General features: G+C 42.0%; 1 long non-coding RNA gene across 1 annotated transcript in view; it reads right to left on the reverse strand.

Annotated features, from left to right (window-relative positions):
* LOC145445032 (uncharacterized) overlaps nt 1–15,115 on the reverse strand; it is a 361,778-nt gene that overhangs the window by 76,013 nt on the left and 270,650 nt on the right. The window lies entirely within an intron of this gene.

A 15,115-nucleotide genomic window follows, 5' to 3' on the forward strand; every position in this document is an offset into this window, starting at 1 on the left:
GCGGACCGGCAGGAAAGTCGTCGCGGACCGGCGGTTGTGAACCACTGACCTAGATGCATGTTTTTGAAATTCTCCATTTGCTGACGATTGCCCTTGAAGAGTGTTAGCTCGAAAAGCTTCGGGTTTTAATATATTTCTGCAATGAATATATTATTAAAATGAGTAGTATATAAATGGGCGATTTGCGCGCATGCAAGGATTATAATAAACAAACAAAGATTATCAATATAATAATTAATGAAAGAATTAGCTAATTCTCAATTTTGCAGCAATACTTTTATGACCCTGTGTGCGGCAATAAAAAAAGGGGGAATAATTAACGATAGAGAGAAAACGAACAACGAATCTGGATTGACCTTTGTACACAGAAATGAGACTTGAGTCATTCTACTTGTACTTATTGACCTTTGTACTCAGACATGAGACTGGAGTACTTCTACTTGTACTTTTCCACTCCTGATTCTACCTCGCCTCTGGACACGAGACTTGTGTATTTTCGTACACGACAGGGCTTGATAATAGTTGCCTGCCCAGACCTGTTGTTCCGTGGTACAATTTCGTGACGAGGCTTGGGGACAATAGTCCGTCATAGCACCCTGGTTGACTTGTCGTTCCGCGGTTGATTCAATATCGTGTACGGTGGGTCATAGGAATAATTGCCGGTCGTGACGTCAGTATAGTTTTCTCCTAATCCGTGAGATCCTGGTGCGTGTTTTAGATGTCAATAGGCTCGGCTGTACAAAGTGACGCTTGTCTGTCTCATACTGTCGTACTTGACCCCTTTGATTTGTTGTCGACACAGAGAGTAACGAGAAATGTTCTGTTATGGTTATAAATATGCGTGTCATATCGAGAACAACAAGGAATGCCGTGTAGTGGAAATGTGTATTAGGCGCCCCAGCATAGATTAACTTAAATAAAGTAACATTATGAGTAAAAAAATAAGTAATTGAAGAAATAGCTGATTCTCAATTTAGCTCACATCAACGTGTTAACTTCCGATTTTACGTACCTAATAATTGGTGTAATTGCTGTTCCACACCTTTACCGCGTTCTAGCGTCTTCATATAGGACATAGACAGTCCAAACCAAACAATGTATTTATGATGGGTTCTTTTTACTGCTACACGTCTGGTCAAGCGTAATCATGACGGTGTCTGTACATGATATACAATTTACCGCGTTGCTTTACCCGTTTGTACGATATATATCGATCGCGAGCTCTCCACGCACGACGCACTTGTCGTTCGAGAGCGACTCATTTCGCTGCAGACAATCAGCTGTGTACCGTAACATATCCTCAGCACTTGTTATGCCAACACCTCCACGCATATTTACAATATCATACTAAGGAACTATTGCTTCGGCAGCCACGCACTGTCGTTCGAATTCGACTCATTGCGCTGCAGACAATCAGTTGTGCTCGTGTGTGTCGTAACATATCCTCAACACGTGTTATGCCAATACCTCCAAGCATATTTGCGGCATCATACTACGGATATATTGAACCGGCGAAGTGTTACCGTCAGAGAATTGCTGCGCCACACCTTCGAGTCTCGCATTTCCCGTTCGAACTCGGTAACTGCGAGTACGATGTCAGATTCAATTGTCCAGTGACGAATCGGGGTAGCTCGCTTCATCGGGGTGGGCTGACCTTATTTAGCTGAAACGCGCTCGGTGGTGCAATAATGGGAATGAATTGTGACAGATCATATGTGATGCGATCTATAGCCTGCTTTTGGTGAGGTGTAAAGATGAGTGGGAGATTTCGAAATTGGAATCCACTGCGACTATAGGATTGCGAAATCAAAGTCCAAAAAATCCGACTGACCCGTAAGATCCTGGTTTCTCCATATATTAGGCTGGGTAAAATGTGGCATAAATCCGACTCTCAAAGACACTTGGCCGCATCCAGTCCGGGTTTAACCAAAACTGATGAAATCTGCACCGGGTCCGGAAACGAATCGTGACCACCCCCGTCCAGACAAAATAGTTCTGCTGTAAGGGGAGTGTCGTTGTACATTAATTTGCGTACAACGAGACTTTGTATCGACTCATTGACGGACTTCTGTTTGTATCGCGTTTGGTTTAGAATCCCAATTCTATATAGTGCGGCCCGCGAATGGATTCAAATGTTGAATGCGGCCCGCGAGCTTAAAAGTTTGCCCACCCCTGATGTATATTGTACCACTTGAATCGATCTGTTGGCGAACTAATGCTTTGCCCGTCTGTAACATACACATATCGATCACGAGCTCACCACGCACTTGCCGTTCGAGAGCGACTGATTTCGCTATAGACAATCAGTTCAGTGTTGCCAATTTAGCGATTTTCGCGCTAGATCTAGCGATTTTTCATCCGGTTTAGCGCTAAAAAATATGGATCTAGCACCCAGCGATAAATCTAGCGATTTTTGAAAAGGTATTTAGCGATTATTTAGCGTTTTTTACCGAAAATAACTAATAAAGATCGGTTCTGGCCGACGACTATGGCGACTCATCTGCCACCAGAGTGCGGACTCCAATGATATGTAATGAAATTAATGATGGATTACTAACGTACGGATAGATACGCAACTCCTGGCGGTTACGCATGGGCAAACAGTGTCTCTTCTTGCTGTGTAATCTAAAAGTAGCATAATTGACAGTGCTACATCTGGCGACCTGAGCGCTGCAATTTAATATGATTGGTCTTGATCGAAAGCTAGTGTCGCAGTGATTTCGAAGATACAAAATAAAATCTCGTCAGGACAATGGAACCATGCACCCCGAAACAGCCCTCGAAGTCTGAAAACCAGCATTGCTTCAATAATGGCACCGCCGCAACACAATGGACATAACAATGATCAATCTCGTCCAGCGATTGTTCTGATCAATGTCGATTTTCAGACTCTTGGGGCTACTTTGAGGTCGTTGCATTGTCTTTACAAGAATTTAATTCGTATTGGCGGAATCAGTGTGACACTGGCGTTTAAGACCAGATTCATTAAATTTCTTACTCCGGGTTGGTCCTCTACTTTTAGTGGCTGGCAAACCAGGTTCGATAAGTCGTGTTGTATCGGGTCAAGTCGCATGTTGCGTACAAGTGTGTCAAGTCGCATGTCGTGTTCAAGTATGCCAACTCAGTTTCGAGAAGTCAAGCGCATTTCCACGGTACATCGCATCACTATTCACGGACGCATGGAGCAAGGCACGCTTATAGAGTGAGCGGTTATGCCTGCAAACCTGGTCAGTGGTCACGTATAGCGATCATTGCGCAAAGCGATCCGCTCTACCGAAACGCACTGCACGTTTTGTTCCGCTTAGAGATAAATATCACGTATTATGAACTAGAAATATGATAAGGGACTTTGGCCCCCAGGCGAGTAAAATATAGCTGAGAAGAGTGTATTGATATTATGGTTCAATTTAACACCTTCAGCAATTAATGTAGATCTAGCGCTATTTTTTAGCGCTTTTTTCTCAATATTTAGCAACATCAAGCGATTTTTGACACCAGTTCTAGCGATTTTCTTCCATCCGGAGTTGGCAACACTGAATCAGTTGTGTTCGCGTGTACCGTAACGTATCCTCAACACTTGTTACGCCAACACCAATATCATACTAAGGAACTATTGCTTCGGCAGCCACGCACTGTCGTTCGAATTCGACTAATTTCGCTGCTGACAAAATATCCTCAACAAATGTTATGTCATATTTGCAGCATCATACTATGGACGTATTGACTCGGCGGAGTGTTACCGTGAGAGAAATGCTGTTTGACCCCCTCGTCCTAGCCTTGGATTTAGCGTCTCGAAAAATTCCACCAGAAGAAGCTGTGATCGAGTGTCACAATCAATGTCAGCCACGCTCCATCAATCTGATGTTTTGACAAAACCAGTACGTATACGCCGGAGATGAGCATTGATTAGGATTTAGGAAAAACGTATTTGTGAAATTTTTCTGGATTAGGTTGAATTAAGTTTTGAGATTGATCTACTATATCGTACGGGCAACTACTACCGAGACCCGTCGTGACGAAATCGGATCAATCAGTCATGGAACGACAAGTTAGGGCTAACCGCTTATATTCCTAGTTTATTCTTGAAAGCTCTATAGATTACTGGTTAGCTGTATGTTGTGGGCGATTGACAACAGTTAGTTGTCGCTGTTATACAATTTACACTTTGTGTTATACATTCCTCGTTACCACCGCGAACTAGGAGGTCAATCACGACGACGGGCAACTACTCCCAATTGGCAGAATACTGTTTGATTCATCTGTATAATCAGGTTTAGCACCACAAGAAGTATATTAGTAGTTTATGATTGAATGAAATCTATCCATCAAACAACGATAACAACTATATAGATCTCGTTCGTATTACTATGAAAGCTAATCGATCACGTCCACACAATATTATTACGTAGCATTCATTTGGTAGGGTTGTTGTTGTTAGTATTGTAACATGGTGATCGGCTACTATGACCTTTACACCAGTTCTAAAAGGGTAAGGAATTGGTTAGTGTTACAGCTGTCTGACGGTGGGGTATTCGACAAAATTACTATGTTTTACTACGGAAGCTATGATCACACGGACGGGCTCTCATCACTTATCGTACGAATGCCTGTATCCTCGGTGTGATGCACACGAATCAGCTGTGATCAGTCGAGTGTGACACGATCGAAGTCACTATTTACTGTTTGAAATAACTCATATATTCCGTTCAAGAAATGTCCCTCATTTGTCCAAATATCCTCCTTTTTGTCAAATTGTCTTCCTTTTTTTTATCTTAAAATATCTAAAAAGACTACGAATGACACTAAATGATGACCTAGTTTACGAGAGATGGGTATTTCGGGAGTCAGGGGACAAAATGAGCTTTTTTAGTCAACACCATGAAATTTGATGTATATACATACAAATCATTCGTCCGCTATAGTAACTTTTTGCAGCTCGTGAAAAGTATCCTCCTTTGGGGGCTTATGTTAACCCTATATTTTACCAGCTTTTAGTCTCGGACTTGAACATCGAAGTTTGCACATAATTTCACATTACATTCCCTATGACAAGCATAGGCTATTACGGTTATGGGACCTGTGCTCTCAAACATGTATTGATGAATAGCGAAAGCGACCACAAGCTATCATCACATGAAAAACAAACGAGCTCACTAGCCGGTCCCTGTTGGGATGTACACACCAATGGCCATGTCCATGATCTGAAGTTTGCACATAATTTCACATTGCATTCCCATGACTTGGCACAGACTATTTCGTGGGTATGGGGGCTGTGCTTTTCAAACATGTATTGATGAATACCGAAAGCGACTCAAGCTACCATTACACGAAAAATCGAGCACACTCGTTCCTCCCTGTCGGGGTATACCCACCTTCGTTTGCGTACAGACAAATGTTTCCATGTTGCAGCGAGAATAGCGGGGAGGGTGGTAGATCATTATCACAATAAGTACCTTGGGATGAGAGTGAAATCGACATCGTCCGTTAAGCGACTGAAGCAAGTCGCCACTACAATCGCTCTCTGCGTAGTGCGTAAACGCAACGTACAAAGCGCTGCTGGGTATACGAAACTACGGATTCTAGCCAAAGCGAGGTTATCGAGATAGCTGTAGCGATTCACAGCACATGCTAAATCTCGTTGAAATGGGAGTACAAAATGTATCGCTTTGAAATACTCAAGTAGAAGTAGTTGTTAAAGAGTAATTCGCACCGTAAAATTGCAACTGTTTTGGAGTGCTAATGTCACACAATTGCTATATTGATCACTCGCTTATGTGTAGAAAGCAGAAATTGACCCCTGCGTTGTACGATCTCGTGGCCTTGACAAACGTTCTATAGTTCAAAAGTCACTGTCATGTTGGGCTTTGATTGCTGTTGTACTCTTGTTAGCGTCGATATTCATTGGTACGTGTTTTCATGGTCTAAAATGTTGGTTATTATAGAGTGTTTTCGTAAAAGGTTGGGAGCCACTGATTTAGGCCTTGATGGGTTCAACCAAATACACGTGTAACACATCCTATTCCTGGGCCGTAACCGAACCTTTACCACACCTTCTATACGATAAACGTCCTTTTTACCCAGAGGTAAGCCGACGACATACGGGAAATGCAGGCGCTGACGTGCTCTTTTGTTATTCTCTCCGCGTAGCATGAAAGAAGGTATTGAGGTACCCGCCCAAGGTCACTGCGAGCGTAAGTTAAGTCAATCTCTGTATATGTAGTGTTAATGTCGCACCGTCGCAATAATGATCACTTATGTGTAGAAAACAGAAATTGACGACTCGATTACTTGTACGAGCTTGTAGCTTTGGTAAGCTTGCTGAAGCGGAAAGCCACTCAAGTTGGACATTAAATTGATTGGTGTTCGTTCTCTTGTTAGCGTTGATAGTCGTTGGTACGTGCTTTCGTGCTTTAAAATTTATGTTATTGTTATCATCGAAGGATGGTCATAAATAGGCAGGAACAACTGATTTAGACCTTGATGTGCTCAACAAAATACGCGTGTAACAGTGTAACACATCCTACTCCGGGCCGAAACCGATCTTTTACCACACCTTCTATATGGTAAACGTAGCTTTTACTCATACGTAGCACGATGATCTGTGAAGACGCAGCACTAACGTGCCATTTCGTTATTATTTCGACGTCACATGACAGGGTAGGTAGACATTGGGCTGTGGTACCCGACAATACAGTGTTCAACGCGATCGATAAGTACCCCCACTGCGTGCTATACGTTTAAATAAATATTTTTACTCATTTCCGCCGCCTAGTGTGTAGTAATGAAGAGGGTACATAAATGAAGTAGTAATATAAACTAGACTGTACAACTGACTATGATTCCCGATAATACGAATTAATGATGATTTGGAAATGAGCTAAGAAGTATTAGACATAGAATCGGTATTTCGAAAGGATAGGTCTTTGAATTTGAAGTGGTTGAAACCCTTCCTAAGCCACTGTTAGTATCGCTGAATGTGAGCTAACAACGGCCGCAAGCACATCACATAACAGAACATCGGTATCACGATTTACGACACATGTTTTATTCTACAGTTCGAGTTCCACAGTGAAATCAGTTCTAGAATGCGCAACTAGAATTCGAACAACTGACTTTTTTAACTCCGCAACTATAACTACATAAAACCGCAGATGGCTGACCGTCAACCAATTAGTTAGATAATTCGTACAAGTCCGCGAGCTATCGTTACCACCAGGCTCGGTTATGATTTATTTTGGTACCCGATGATTTTATTGCTTTGATGTGGAAATTTGTCATGTATTATTTGATGAGTGTAAAACTTCAAATAGATGTCCGCAGTTCGTACTACTAGCCAAGGAGCAGCGTTCCAAATGTGTTTAACACACAAGAAACGTCAATAATTGCTTTACTATTTGAAACTAAGCCGAGTGGAGGGTATTATTCTCCCCTATGCGAAGTAGTGTGTCTGCGATTTGTTGATAACTCGCACACTGTGGGGGTTACGAGTGATAACTTTTGTAAAAAGACATATTAGCATACAGCAGGGGTCCTCACGTATCACGGTCAACACTGCATAGTATCAATTCTTATTAGGATCGCATTCAATACTGCATTGTATCAATGCCTATACCCAGTGAAATATGACGGAGTAGAGATAACAAATTAGCACCTTGGTGATTACGTTTCGACTACTTGTGGGATTTTTCTGTAACCGTAATTATAGTCGGATGATTCAGCAGTAATCGTAATCGCAATCGATTCAATTGATGAAATAATCATCCCCATGCCCACTAACACACATTACAAAGCAAATTAACACACATTTAGGCTTGTGTAAGTTATTGTCTGATACCGATGTGTTACAATGTGTAACCGATTTTATAGTCACATGACATCAAGACATCATATCTAATTCATTAGTTAAGTTGAGTATGTCTTATGGTAATTTATCAACCCAATTTTTTGAAGTTTATTCTATTTCGCTAGGACCTAAATCTCCTCTTTTCATTACCGCACAGCGGGATACCCGGAAGTATTGCTTGCAAAAGTGTGAATCAGCTGTTTCTTTATTTATCTTTAAAATTCGTTGTAAATTTTAAAGCAAGAAAGCACGTACCAACGACTATCAACGCTAACAAGAGAACGAACACCAATCAATTTAATGTCCAACTTGAGTGGCTTTCCGCTTCAGCAAGCTTACCAAAGCTACAAGCTCGTAGAAGTAATCGAGTCGTCAATTTCTGTTTTCTACACATAAGTGATCATTATTGCGACGGTGCGACATTAACACTACATATACAGAGATTGACTTAACTCACGCTCGCAGTGACCTTGGGCGGGTACCTCAATACCTTCTTTCATGCTACGCGGAGAGAATAACAAAAGAGCACGTCAGCGCCTGCATTTCCCGTATGTCGTCGGCTTACCTCTGGGTAAAAAGGACGTTTATCGTATAGAAGGTGTGGTAAAGGTTCGGTTACGGCCCAGGAATAGGATGTGTTACACGTGTATTTGGTTGAACCCATCAAGGCCTAAATCAGTGGCTCCCAACCTTTTACGAAAACACTCTATAATAACCAACATTTTAGACCATGAAAACACGTACCAATGAATATCGACGCTAACAAGAGTACAACAGCAATCAAAGCCCAACATGACAGTGACTTTTGAACTATAGAACGTTTGTCAAGGCCACGAGATCGTACAACGCAGGGGTCAATTTCTGCTTTCTACACATAAGCGAGTGATCAATATAGCAATTGTGTGACATTAGCACTCCAAAACAGTTGCAATTTTACGGTGCGAATTACTCTTTAACAACTACTTCTACTTGAGTATTTCAAAGCGATACATTTTGTACTCCCATTTCAACGAGATTTAGCATGTGCTGTGAATCGCTACAGCTATCTCGATAACCTCGCTTTGGCTAGAATCCGTAGTTTCGTATACCCAGCAGCGCTTTGTACGTTGCGTTTACGCACTACGCAGAGAGCGATTGTAGTGGCGACTTGCTTCAGTCGCTTAACGGACGATGTCGATTTCACTCTCATCCCAAGGTACTTATTGTGATAATGATCTACCACCCTCCCCGCTATTCTCGCTGCAACATGGAAACATTTGTCTGTACGCAAACGAAGGTGGGTATACCCCGACAGGGAGGAACGAGTGTGCTCGATTTTTCGTGTAATGGTAGCTTGAGTCGCTTTCGGTATTCATCAATACATGTTTGAAAAGCACAGCCCCCATACCCACGAAATAGTCTGTGCCAAGTCATGGGAATGCAATGTGAAATTATGTGCAAACTTCAGATCATGGACATGGCCATTGGTGTGTACATCCCAACAGGGACCGGCTAGTGAGCTCGTTTGTTTTTCATGTGATGATAGCTTGTGGTCGCTTTCGCTATTCATCAATACATGTTTGAGAGCACAGGTCCCATAACCGTAATAGCCTATGCTTGTCATATGGAATGTAATGTGAAATTATGTGCAAACTTCGATGTTCAAGTCCGAGACTAAAAGCTGGTAAAATATAGGGTTAACATAAGCCCCGAAAGGAGGATACTTTTCACGAGCTGCAAAAAGTTACTATAGCGGACGAATGATTTGTATGTATGTACATCAAATTTCATGGTGTTGACTAAAAAAGCTCATTTTGTCCCCTGACTCCCGAAATACCCATCTCTCGTAAACTAGGTCATCATTTAGTGTCATTCGTAGTCTTTTTAGATATTTTAAGATAAAAAAAAGGAAGACAATTTGACAAAAAGGAGGATATTTGGACAAATGAGGGACATTTCTTGAACGGAATATATGAGTTATTTCAAACAGTAAATAGTGACTTCGATCGTGTCACACTCGACTGATCACAGCTGATTCGTGTGCATCACACCGAGATTACAGGCATTCGTACGATAAGTGATGAGAGCCCGTCCGTGTGATCATAGCTTCCGTAGTAAAACATAGTAATTTTGTCGAATACCCCACCGTCAGACAGCTGTAACACTAACCAATTCCTTACCCTTTTAGAACTGGTGTAAAGGTCATAGTAGCCGATCACCATGTTACAATACTAACAACAACAACCCTACCAAATGAATGCTACGTAATAATATTGTGTGGACGTGATCGATTAGCTTTCATAGTAATACGAACGAGATCTATATAGTTGTTATCGTTGTTTGATGGATAGATTTCATTCAATCATAAACTACTAATATACTTCTTGTGGTGCTAAACCTGATTATACAGATGAATCAAACAGTATTCTTCCAATTGGGAGTAGTTGCCCGTCGTCGTGATTGACCTCCTAGTTCGCGGTGGTAACGAGGAATGTATAACACAAAGTGTAAATTGTATAACAGCGACAACTAACTGTTGTCAATCGCCCACAACATACAGCTAACCAGTAATCTATAGAGCTTTCAAGAATAAACTAGGAATATAAGCGGTTAGCCCTAACTTGTCGTTCCATGACTGATTGATCCGATTTCGTCACGACGGGTCTCGGTAGTTGTTGCCCGTACGATATAGTAGATCAATCTCAAAACTTAATTCAACCTAATCCAGAAAAATTTCACAAATACGTTTTTTCTAAATCCTAATCAATGCTCATCTCCGGCGTATACGTACTGGTTTTGTCAAAACAACAGATTGATGGAGCGTGGCTGACATTGATTGTGACACTCGATCACAGCTTCTTCTGGTGGAATTTTTCGAGACGCTAAATCCAAGGCTAGGACGAGGGGGTCAAACAGCATTTCTCTCACGGTAACACTCCGCCGAGTCAATACGTCCATAGTATGATGCTGCAAATATGACATAACATTTGTTGAGGATATTTTGTCAGCAGCGAAATTAGTCGAATTCGAACGACAGTGCGTGGCTGCCGAAGCAATAGTTCCTTAGTATGATATTGGTGTTGGCGTAACAAGTGTTGAGGATACGTTACGGTACACGCGAACACAACTGATTCAGTGTTGCCAACTCCGGATGGAAGAAAATCGCTAGAACTGGTGTCAAAAATCGCTTGATGTTGCTAAATATTGAGAAAAAAGCGCTAAAAAATAGCGCTAGATCTACATTAATTGCTGAAGGTGTTAAATTGAACCATAATATCAATACACTCTTCTCAGCTATATTTTACTCGCCTGGGGGCCAAAGTCCCTTATCATATTTCTAGTTCATAATACGTGATATTTATCTCTAAGCGGAACAAAACGTGCAGTGCGTTTCGGTAGAGCGGATCGCTTTGCGCAATGATCGCTATACGTGACCACTGACCAGGTTTGCAGGCATAACCGCTCACTCTATAAGCGTGCCTTGCTCCATGCGTCCGTGAATAGTGATGCGATGTACCGTGGAAATGCGCTTGACTTCTCGAAACTGAGTTGGCGTACTTGAACACGACATGCGACTTGACACACTTGTACGCAACATGCGACTTGACCCGATACAACACGACTTATCGAACCTGGTTTGCCAGCCACTAAAAGTAGAGGACCAACCCGGAGTAAGAAATTTAATGAATCTGGTCTTAAACGCCAGTGTCACACTGATTCCGCCAATACGAATTAAATTCTTGTAAAGACAATGCAACGACCTCAAAGTAGCCCCAAGAGTCTGAAAATCGACATTGATCAGAACAATCGCTGGACGAGATTGATCATTGTTATGTCCATTGTGTTGCGGCGGTGCCATTATTGAAGCAATGCTGGTTTTCAGACTTCGAGGGCTGTTTCGGGGTGCATGGTTCCATTGTCCTGACGAGATTTTATTTTGTATCTTCGAAATCACTGCGACACTAGCTTTCGATCAAGACCAATCATATTAAATTGCAGCGCTCAGGTCGCCAGATGTAGCACTGTCAATTATGCTACTTTTAGATTACACAGCAAGAAGAGACACTGTTTGCCCATGCGTAACCGCCAGGAGTTGCGTATCTATCCGTACGTTAGTAATCCATCATTAATTTCATTACATATCATTGGAGTCCGCACTCTGGTGGCAGATGAGTCGCCATAGTCGTCGGCCAGATTTAGAATCCCAATTCTATATAGTGCGGCCCGCGAATGGATTCAACATTTGAATCCATTCGCGGGCCGCACTATATAGAATTGGGATTCTAAACCAAACGCGATACAAACAGAAGTCCGTCAATGAGTCGATACAAAGTCTCGTTGTACGCAAATTAATGTACAACGACACTCCCCTTACAGCAGAACTATTTTGTCTGGACGGGGGTGGTCACGATTCGTTTCCGGACCCGGTGCAGATTTCATCAGTTTTGGTTAAACCCGGACTGGATGCGGCCAAGTGTCTTTGAGAGTCGGATTTATGCCACATTTTACTCAGCCTAATATATGGAGAAACCAGGATCTTACGGGTCAGTCGGATTTTTTGGACTTTGATTTCGCAATCCTATAGTCGCAGTGGATTCCAATTTCGAAATCTCCCACTCATCTTTACACCTCACCAAAAGCAGGCTATAGATCGCATCACATATGATCTGTCACAATTCATTCCCATTATTGCACCACCGAGCGCGTTTCAGCTAAATAAGGTCAGCCCACCCCGATGAAGCGAGCTACCCCGATTCGTCACTGGACAATTGAATCTGACATCGTACTCGCAGTTACCGAGTTCGAACGGGAAATGCGAGACTCGAAGGTGTGGCGCAGCAATTCTCTGACGGTAACACTTCGCCGGTTCAATATATCCGTAGTATGATGCCGCAAATATGCTTGGAGGTATTGGCATAACACGTGTTGAGGATATGTTACGACACACACGAGCACAACTGATTGTCTGCAGCGCAATGAGTCGAATTCGAACGACAGTGCGTGGCTGCCGAAGCAATAGTTCCTTAGTATGATATTGTAAATATGCGTGGAGGTGTTGGCATAACAAGTGCTGAGGATATGTTACGGTACACAGCTGATTGTCTGCAGCGAAATGAGTCGCTCTCGAACGACAAGTGCGTCGTGCGTGGAGAGCTCGCGATCGATATATATCGTACAAACGGGTAGAGCATCGCGGTAAATTGTATATCATGTACAGACACCGTCATGATTACGCTTGACCAGACGTGTAGCAGTAAAAAGAACCCATCATAAATACATTGTTTGGTTTGGACTGTCTATGTCCTATATGAAGACGCTAGAACGCGGTAAAGGTGTGGAACAGCAATTACACCAATTATTAGGTACGTAAAATCGGAAGTTAACACGTTGATGTGAGCTAAATTGAGAATCAGCTATTTCTTCAATTACTTATTTTTTTACTCATAATGTTACTTTATTTAAGTTAATCTATGCTGGGGCGCCTAATACACATTTCCACTACACGGCATTCCTTGTTGTTCTCGATATGACACGCATATTTATAACCATAACAGAACATTTCTCGTTACTCTCTGTGTCGACAACAAATCAAAGGGGTCAAGTACGACAGTATGAGACAGACAAGCGTCACTTTGTACAGCCGAGCCTATTGACATCTAAAACACGCACCAGGATCTCACGGATTAGGAGAAAACTATACTGACGTCACGACCGGCAATTATTCCTATGACCCACCGTACACGATATTGAATCAACCGCGGAACGACAAGTCAACCAGGGTGCTATGACGGACTATTGTCCCCAAGCCTCGTCACGAAATTGTACCACGGAACAACAGGTCTGGGCAGGCAACTATTATCAAGCCCTGTCGTGTACGAAAATACACAAGTCTCGTGTCCAGAGGCGAGGTAGAATCAGGAGTGGAAAAGTACAAGTAGAAGTACTCCAGTCTCATGTCTGAGTACAAAGGTCAATAAGTACAAGTAGAATGACTCAAGTCTCATTTCTGTGTACAAAGGTCAATCCAGATTCGTTGTTCGTTTTCTCTCTATCGTTAATTATTCCCCCTTTTTTTATTGCCGCACACAGGGTCATAAAAGTATTGCTGCAAAATTGAGAATTAGCTAATTCTTTCATTAATTATTATATTGATAATCTTTGTTTGTTTATTATAATCCTTGCATGCGCGCAAATCGCCCATTTATATACTACTAAAATGTATATAATAGTAAGTACTTATACTTAGAAGTTGCGTTGTGTTGACGGTGTCAACATCAATCTGGTTGAGCTGTTTATGGGCGGAGATAATAAAGTTAGCAAATCCGGGAGAATGCTAATAATGTGATTAAAAACTGCTAATCGGGACGCATTTTAGGCGCAGATAATAAAGTTAGCTAATCCAGAAGAATGCTAATCGTGTGATTAAATACTGCTAATCGCGACGTATAAAGTTGGAAAAGGTTACGCGCGATGGTTAATCGAGGTGTCCCGAGTTTTCAATCAAGTGGTGTTATATGTTGCATCATAATGCAAAACGCGTTATGGGCTGTCACTTGTCAATTTGTTGAACGAAACAGAAGCCTGCTGGTAACTATTCTGCCACTGCAATAGGTAGAATTATCATCATCGCGAAATGAAATTCGTGTCCAATTAGTACGGTACAGCTAAGAAACGGGTTATGGAATATTGGTGGGTACAAAATTCGTTGACTGTTTAGAGAAGCCATTACCTAGGAGACAGACAATCGGCACGGTCATTATCGGAAATATTTGTGCGTGTAGGAATGGTACGCATTGTACGCAGTCTGTAGTTTGTTCCGGTTTGTTAAATCATCAGATTAACACTAACTTTATGCGCTGCGATCAACCGGTTTCCTTAATCCTGGATTGATAAATCCTGACGAACGCGATAATCAACCTTGTTGCTAATCCAACTTTATTATCTCCGCCCTAAGTATCTGGGAATTACGTTTGATAAACATCTCTGGTACAAATTCCATATAGACAGTGTTGTTAAAAAGTGTAGTCACAGGATCAATATGCTGCGTGTACTTTGTGGTAAGAACTGAGGATGTAATAAATCGTCATTATTAGAGTTACACTGGTCTCTAATCAGGTCTGTCATTGACTACGCTATGCCAGCATACTACTTCTCTCCGAAATGCGATTTGAGAAAGATCAAAGTGGTTCAGAACAAAGCATTGCCTATATGTTGCGGAGCAATGAGCAGATCCCCTGTTTGTGCGTTACAAGCAGCATGCAACGAACCCCCTTCACCTTAACTTAGACACAA

This window comes from Botryllus schlosseri, chromosome 8 (assembly GCF_051294905.1).
Source record: "Botryllus schlosseri isolate E-star chromosome 8, Bs_hap1, whole genome shotgun sequence".
Taxonomy (NCBI): Eukaryota; Metazoa; Chordata; class Ascidiacea; order Stolidobranchia; family Styelidae; genus Botryllus; species Botryllus schlosseri.